The sequence below is a fragment of the Saccostrea cucullata genome, unplaced genomic scaffold (assembly GCF_032062105.1).
Source record: "Saccostrea cucullata isolate Sc308-1 unplaced genomic scaffold, CSIRO_AGI_Scuc_v1 ctg1110, whole genome shotgun sequence".
Taxonomy (NCBI): domain Eukaryota; kingdom Metazoa; phylum Mollusca; class Bivalvia; order Ostreida; family Ostreidae; genus Saccostrea; species Saccostrea cuccullata.
In genome coordinates, this window is record NW_026925183.1 from 47,501 (window position 1) to 56,830 (window position 9,330).

Sequence of the window (9,330 nt, forward strand, 5' to 3'; positions counted from 1 at the left end):
ACCTATACAGTGGCTGCAACATTATTGTTGACAACTTAACGATCATGTTACACGAACGATTTCGCACGATTAACGCACAATTAAACCTGTTACACAAACGATTTTTCACCACGTGCACGCACCCAATTCTACCTTACACGATATGCAGAAAGGGGGATATGATTAAAAACAATTGATAGCATGGAATGACTTTGATTACAAGTTATATCCATATGTTTCCATTGATTCATTGTTTGTGAAGTTGAAAATTGAACTTGTCAATTTAATATTTAACATTTTTTTTATTTGTAGAAATTTAAAAATTAACTTTAAGTTACTAAGCTCCAGAGATAAACACTGATAAACAAAACATCGAAAATCATGGCGTGTGGATGCATATTTGCTGACTAAATATTTATGTAAACATTAGGGGTGCAACGATACGCTTCCCCATGATACAATATGTATCACAGTATTCAGTTCACGATACGATACGTATCATGATACATGACATATTGGGTTAAAAAGTCAGACGTTTGTCATCATATACTTTAAACTAATAAATTTTATCAAATGTTCATTACACTATCACTAGGAAAGTGAATTTTATCAAATGTTCATTACACTAACACTAGGAAAGTGATAACATCCCTCGTCCTATTAAATATGAGGCTTGAAACAAGTTTAAATGTCGTTTCTGCGGTTTCATTGACCTCATGTGTCGTGCGGAGGCCATTTTGAAATTGTAAACAAGGAGCCAAAACGGATAATTTGGGTACTAACGGACGGATTGAACCAAACCATGATAACAGTTTGACGTATCGTGAACGGAACAGTGGAGATGTAAACGGCGGTATACCGTCCAACCTAGGTATTGTTGAAGTCTTAGTAAGCATTGAGAACTGTTTATTTATTTTTAAAAAAAAATTAATTTTGATGTATTGATTTAAAAAAAAATATGTTGACCACAGCAGTCTAAAAATCATAGAAAAACAAAAAGTTAAACATTTAAGTATGATTTATCACAATATAGGTTGTGCTATATTTGATGAGAAAATAACATTTTAATACTAAGCACTAATTTGCTTGTTTACAAGCAAAAATTAGTTCGTTCCGCATTCAGTTATGTAAATTGTGCTTCATTCAATTTATTTGGATTTAAATTTAAAATAAAACAAGCGAAATGCTTGATAAACAAATTATATTAAAAAAAACTTACAAAACGAAATTTACATGTTTCTTAACGCATGATCCTGCACAATTAAAACCACAAATGATTTATTCTGAAACACGCACGATCTCGCACCTTAAACAATTGATCACGAACGATTCTACATGATTATTTTGTCAACGATAATGTTGCAGGCACTGTACCTACCAACCCAATAATTATACCCCGCTCCGAAGGAGAGGGGGGTAAACTGTTTTTCCCTTGTGTGTCTGTCAGTCTGTCTTTCCGTCTGTCCGTCTGTAACAAATTTTAATCAAAGTTTTCTCAGCAACTACTCATCGCAGATGTTTGAAATTTTGACACAGTCTTCTCCGAGGCATTCCATATTGTATCGATTAATTTTTGTTCAAATCTGACGTCAATTTTCTGTTTATCCGTGCATCTGTCTGTTTCATACATCACAAATTTTCGTCGCAGTTTTCTCAGGAACTACTTATCGCAGATTTTTTAAATTTTTACACAATCTTCCCTGAGGCTTGCCATATGGTGGGAACTTTTTCTGTTCAAATCTGATGTCAACTTTCTGTTTGTCGTTGCGTCTGTCCGTTTCATACATGTTTTTATATATAAAAAATTGTCGTCACAGTTTTCTCAGCAACTACTCATTGCAGATGCTTGAAATGTTAACACAATCTTCTTTGAGGCATGCCATATGGTGGGATTTATTTTTGTTCAACTCTAATGACAACTTCCTGTTCGTCTGTGCGTCTCTCAGTTCATACATGTTTTACACATAATTTTTAGTAATAGTTTTCAAAGCAAATACTCATTGCAGATGCTTGAAATTGTATCACTATCATCTCTGAGGCATACCATATGATGGGATCTATTCTTCTTAAAATCCGATGTCAACTTCCTGTTTGTCAGTGCATCTGTCCGTTTCATAAATTAACAAATTTTTGTTGCAGTTTTCTCAGCAACTGTACTCATAACAGATGCTTGAAATTTTAGTACATACTTTGTTGAGGCATGCAGTATGGTGGGATGTATTTTTATAAGAATCTGATATCAAATTCAATTTTCCAGGCGTAAACCCTTAACGTTTATTAACATGATATTGTATATTCACATCAGAGTGGGGGTATTACTATAGTGAGCATTGGCTCACAGATTTTTTGTTGTACCCTGAGTCAGCAGAGGGCAAGCAAACATTATTTTGACAGATGACCTAGCTGACTTTCATACTTCACACATGTATTCTTTGTTAAAAAAAAAAAAACTTATTGGATTCTAACAACTTTAACCTTTTGACATTGACCTTGGAGATTTACATACTTTAAAAATCTTGAACCTTTTGAAAATATCCTGGTATTTGTAATACCTTTAAAAAACTTACCCTTAACCATTAACTTTTGAAAATATGGTGCTAAATGGCCTTCCATATTTCACAATTGTATTTCTTGTGAGAATGCTTTACTTTGGGTACCAAAATATTTAATTTGCAATTATGAACATTTTAATCTTTGTTATGTTGCCATACAGGGGCATTAGTGTTTCACAGACACATCTTGTTTCCTTTACTAAATGAGTAACCACCACACTTAAAATTTAGCCTATTTACACAAAATTGGCATTCAAAAAACTCTGTCTTGCAATATTATTCATGTTCGGAAAAGTTCTATCTTTATATAGTGTTGTCATAATTTTAGTCCAATAATTTTCATTGCGCCATATGATCGATTTATAATAGATTGAAAAGGCTGTCAATTTTAGACAATGTTGTCACGATGATCGATTTATAATCGATAATTGATTGGAAAGGCTGTCAATTTTAGACAATGGATTTGAGATTTTAACAATCGATTATAATTGGTATATTACTGCACTTATCTTTTTATTGTTTTCTCACTTTTATTTTAAGAAAACCTCTTGTTATCAATATATATCTTCCATGAATATTTCCCAAGTGTTTTCATTTACCATTTTTACATACTTAGAAATCAAATCTGTACAATACAACACTAGTTACATTATTATAAAATTAAAATTCTACAATTTATATAGCATTAAGAACCTATTTTATACAAATAGTTAATGATTGGATTATTGGCCGATGGTCAGTTGGTTATTCATTGAGAGTCAACAAATGCTGCTTATTAATCGATTCTGATTTTCAACTGATTTGACAACACTAATGTTCAGTTTTTTAACTGTAGATAATTTAGATTTATTAATAATTGTGTATAAATAATTGGTCAATTAGAATGTTATATCTGTATAAATGTGCATTGCCAAAGCAACAGTATTGATATCACAGGGATTTTCCACACCATTTTGGGAAAGGGGCCCAGGCCCTTCCAATTGGGAATTTAACGACATTTTATCACTTTTGGGGAATTTTTATTGCATGATAATTTTCAAGAAATAAACACTTATAATCAATAAAATTGATTTTTTGCTTCATTATTCAGAACTATAATTTAGAGAATAGATTAATTATTATGAAGTTTTAGTCAATTTTCCAACAAATTATGTTCATTTCATCCATATTTCAACCTGACCATGTTTGTTTTACATGAAATTTTATCAGCCGAGTTAACTTTGTGGAGTTTCAAAAATTGGTCACCATTTTTGGGAAAAATGTTAGGAATTTGCAAAATGTGCATTGCCACAAGTAGTGAAAATTGATATCATACAATGGTTAATGCATGCACGGTGCACCACTAACAATATTTTACTATTATCTATTACAGGTTACAATATATCTTTAATCGCAGACAAGAAAACCATAGTTAAGATGGAGATAAGGTACCACAAAGAAATCTTGCTTTAAAGCCATGAAAGGACATCCAAGGTAAGGCCAAATAAAAAAAAAATTAATGTTTGTTTCTGGTATTGTGGTTATATAAATTAATAATTAAAATTGATAGGACTAGACAGTAAGGTAACCTCAGAGTTTTTGAAATCCACTAGTCCCACTAGCCAAACAAGTAAATACATACATGTACTGTAAAACGAAAGTATTTAAAGCACTGCTAATTTTAGTGCCTTTTGCGCAAGAGCCCCTGAATGCTAAAATTTATTGTGCGCTAAGATTTCTAAATATTTTTTATTTGCGTGTTCAAACCTTTCACATAAATACATGTACATGTAAACTGGAACACGTTTTTTTGTAATGTCGAAAGGCCGTTGGGTTTTATATACACACTAGCACTGTACATGTTTTAATTTAAATATGAATATAATGCATAAATACTCCCATGTCTTATTTCAAATAAAATAAAATTTAAACATTGTGCTACGTCCATGTGATTGCAACACTGCGGTAACAAGATAATTCAGAGACTTTGTGTCACCCGCTTAGGGAAAAAGTCAATCGGAACATCACTCGGCCTTTTCTGTCAAGTCGAGAAAAAACGGAAAAGGCCGAGTGATGTTCGGATTGGGAAAAAGTAAATTAAATGTATACATGTAAACTGAAGCAAAGAAAATATGACAAAATGGATATAAAGGTTTGATTGCTTATTCTTTATTACGTGTATAGAATATTCTTTTTATATCGAATATTTAACACACTGTTATGATGAGTTTGTACAAGCCAAACCTCATAAAATTTTCATTTCACATGCTGAATACTATCATTTAGTAAAAAAAAACAAAACAGTATTTTGAAAAAAAAAAAATAATAAAATGGATCGACTGGGATGCGATCCCTGGCCCTCTGACATGTAAAGGGAGAGACATACCACTAGACCACGGAGCCGCTTTAATCTAGATAAAATTATATGCAAAAATGAAGTCACATACATGTATATATATTCAGGTTCAATATTGTCAAAATTTTTCACAATGCATGGTGTGTAATTAACATTTATTAAACAGTTGTAATAGATGTAATAAGAATATAAAGTCCACCGAGAACCTGTTTTATACGTAATAACTCTCCTCATGCCCCTGTGCTAAAAATAGCAACATGTAATACAATAAATACTAATAAAACAAACAGGGCGGGACACTTTTAGAAAATTACATTGCATAAGCTCAAAATTCTCTTGAAATATCGCCCGGAAATGATGGTGTTACACACAGACAGAATGTATAAATTTACGACCTTGAACTTTGACCTTAAAATCAATAGGGGTCTTCATTAGGCCACAGGGTGTTGTTACATAAAATTTAATTGCAATAACTCAAATGGATGGATATGTTGGAAAACTACACACATAACAGACAGAATTTGCTTAAATTTATAACCTTGACCTTTGACTTTTTGACCCTCAAAAAAATCTTTAGTCCATAGGGAGTTGCTATGCTAAATTTCATTGCAAAAGCTCAAAGGGTTCTTGAGATATCCTGTGGAAATGAAAGCATTGACAGACAGACGGATAAAAATTAATTGCACTTTTAGCGGGTGACAAAAATGACTTATATAGGGGAGCGTCATTGTGTTTTTGTACAGGAATGGATAAAAAATATATCGCAATTATATAATTTTAACAGGTCCCTGATTTTAATGACAAACTGCAAACACAAAAATTTATTTGGGCTAATGCATTCCAAATTGCATTTGAGCATAAATACATATGCACCAAATGTTCTCGTTTAACAGTATTTCAAAAGTCTGGTAATTATCTTCATGCATTTGGTCCATGGCTTAATTAATTCGGTGAAAGAAATGGCCTAATAAATTCAGTGAAAGAAAATCATACCCATTCAAATCACTTGGGTAAATTTTTTTTCATTGCAAAAGCTCAATTTATTTCCCCCACAACATTTAGAAGTTTGTTTCTGTGCAAGACAGCCGTGTTGGATAATGGGTATCCACTATAAATATCAAACCTAATGTCATTTAGTAAATTCTGGTGACTTCTTGCAATTCCTTTTCATTTGTTGAGACATGGTACATTGTGTGTCGCCGGTTAACATTTGAACATTTTCAGTTTCTTCTATCCTGGTTGTAATAAGCATTGAGTCCTCTTTACCAAAATTTTGAAATTCATGGCCCCAGGATTTGGCCCCAGGATTAGGGGTTCCAGCATTACTGTGGGGCTATATAGATTAAGTGAAAATGCATTATTGTTTTGAAAATCTTCTCTGCTCCTGGGTCTTAAACTATCCAAGTGCAAAGTTATGATGAGCAAAAGTGCCTCTTCCAGAATTGTGAATTTCATGGCCCCTGGATCAGGAGTTTTGATGTTAGGGCAGGGCACTATTGATTAATTCATATAGTGCATGATAAATTCTTTGAACATTTTCTTCTCTGATCCTGGATATTTAACAAGATAACTAAAATATATGAGCAATTATATAATTTATAACAGGGGTTCTAAGTGTTAGGACAGGGCTCTATTTTAAAATGAAATGAATAACCTCATTGAAAATAATTACTTCTATACTCCCAGGTATTTATTATACTGCATGTATTAAAAGTTCTACATACATAGTTATAATGAGCAAGCATGCCAGTCTTCCAGAATTGTGAATTTCATCACCCCTTGGTCAGGGGCTCTGTAAACCTATAGGGTTTAGCACAGACATATTGTGTGAATATTTTAAACTTAGACAATATTAATGACATAATCATTTTTAGTTTTTAGAAGTTAAAATAAAATGATATATAAAGGTTTATTAAATTAGAATGTATATCATTAGTGACGCAGATTCGGTGACTTTATAATTGGAAAAAAGGACTTTAATTTTGTAAACAATTATTATCTTGTCAAAACAAATTTGATTTTGTTGTTGTTCAAATGCACTATAATTTGGTAGATCATTTTGTAATGAAATTGATCCGAAGCCCATCGATAGTAAGTAATAAAATTTGAATGGAAATACAATGGTATTATTAAGAGTTTTGACTAAGAGCAATAAAATTGGGAACTTTGAAGTAAATAAGTAAAAGAGCTTAAGGCTAGAACTCCTGTGTGCAGAGATGGGGACTGAGCCCATAAATATTAGTAATGAGTGTTTACCTGTATTCCAGGTTGGTTCCATGTTGGGGTTCATAGGTCAACGGACAGACCTACGTACAAAGCGTAGGTGGTTAGTGATGGTGAATTAGCCAATGAAATACATTTTTATATCTGGGACCATGGATACCCACTGAGCACAAAATACTCTGTTTTAGTCAGAAAAGAGTATTCCCGTTTTAATTCCCGCTCTCATTCCTATTCCCGTTCTTATTCCCGCTTTTACAGGCAGGTATCCAATTTTGAATACAAATTACCAACTCTCTCTTATAATATATTTTTGGGAATCATTCTTTTGGACTTTTGTTTATTTATTTATTTGGAGTTCTTAAACTCTTTATATTTTAAAAGAATTTTCCTATATATTTGTATATAAAACTTTGGCCTTTTCTGATCATATTTCAGGAACGAATATTTCTAAAACTATACGATCACGGAAAAACTGTAAATTGGATAAATTTATTTAATAAACTTTTGAAATGCATAAACTCTTTGAAAATCTTCTAAGCTCCTGGGAACTGACTAAATAGTTACATAATTATGATGAGAAAGAGTGCCTCTTTCAAAATTGTGAATTTTATAGCCCTTAGGATTAAGGGTTCTAGGGTTAGGGTGTAATTATGTAGGAAAATACATTATTTCTTTGAAAATTTTCTCATCTGCTCTTTGGTATTAGGCAGATGAACTACTAGTATCTTTAAGCTATGGTGAAGAATGGTACTTCTTCTAAAATTGTGAATTTCAAGGTTTTTAAGTCAGGGGTAACATGGGGCGGGGGGCTCAAAATTTATCTTGAAAATGAATTTAAAATGCTCTGGAATCTTCTCCTTGGTATTAATCAAATATTTTATGCTGCCCAGGGTCAGAGGTTCCTTTAGGCTGGGGGTACTACTGGTTATCACAGGCACCTGATGAATGGATGGTGTACCCCCAACCTCAGAATTTCTATCAGACAAATGTCTAAAATGCATTATTTTTGTCCCCCTACTCTATCTACAGATATTAGGTAACCAAACTAAGCATGCTAAGTGTATAGTTATGATGAGCAATGGTGCAAGTGTCTTTTAAAATTGTGAATGTCATGGTCTAGAGCTGGCTACAAACGTGAATTAAATTCAATGATTGGAAAGTTGTTGCATCATGATGCTCAGGTGACCTATAAAACCCATGGGCTTTTTGCTAAAAGGCTTAACTAAAATTAAAACATTTTTTCAGGTTTTTGAAGATGCATGTTTTAATTATATGATTAAAGAAGGAAGATAGCCCAGTAGTTTGGTCTGCAAATTAATGATTATTTATTCCATGAAATGATTTATGCTTTATTTCAATATTTCTGTTGAAATCAAACTATGATTTTTTTAAATCTTATTTTACAGGAACCTCATTCACTGATGTTAGAGCTTGGTAAATCTACCCTTTAGCAAAGATGATGGAAGTGTTGATCAACATAATATTAAACTTTGCAGATTGAAACAAATGTGTACATGATATGATAACAAGACTCTTGATTTCCTGGAAAATAAACTCTGGTCTGGTTCAAAATACTAATTGATGATTTCCTTGACAGTACATTTGCATGTAATGTCAATAAAGAATTATATAAAGTTGAGCAAATGTTTTCATTTGTTTTTCTTCAAATATAAACTGTTGGTACATTTACAAAGTAGCTTGGCAATAATTCTGCTGATATAATATATAGAATACATAGAAACCTAGCCACTATGTGTAATGGTATGGGCTGTGGATTTCAGCCTGGATAGCTCAGTTGGTAGAGCACCTGACTAGTGATGCTAGGGTTTGTTACAGTTACAAATTTGGTGCCTTTGACCACCCCTGAAATTGCAGTTGAAAGTGCTGCCAGGGGCATAAGAAGTTAAGTTGTGTCTTTGAGGGCGACGACCATTTAAGGAGGGAGGAATGTAATGGTTTGGGCTGTGGATATCGGCCTGGAAAGCTTAGTTGGTAATGCACCTGACTGGAGATGCAGGGGTCCAGGGTTCTATTTCCGGTCCAGCCATGCATTTTCTCCTTACTGTTACATATGTATACGTAATCGTTTGATTACTTTTTTGCTTGTCAAGGAACATTTCGTTTAGTTGATCGATATAGTGCCTCCAACTAAAAGTATATGGTTTTGCCCTCCTCCCATCTCAAACTTAAATTGCTTCACATGAGCATGAAGTACCCAGACAATATTAAATAATTTGATAT

General features: G+C 32.8%; 1 long non-coding RNA gene across 1 annotated transcript; it reads left to right on the plus strand.

Annotated features, from left to right (window-relative positions):
* Positions 1 to 3,891: 3,891 nt before the first annotated feature.
* LOC134268247 (uncharacterized) lies at positions 3,892 to 8,733 on the plus strand. The gene is made up of 2 exons (XR_009992321.1): positions 3,892 to 4,004; positions 8,496 to 8,733. It is a non-coding gene; the product is annotated as an uncharacterized LOC134268247 (long non-coding RNA).
* The last annotated feature ends 597 nt before the right edge of the window (positions 8,734 to 9,330 follow it).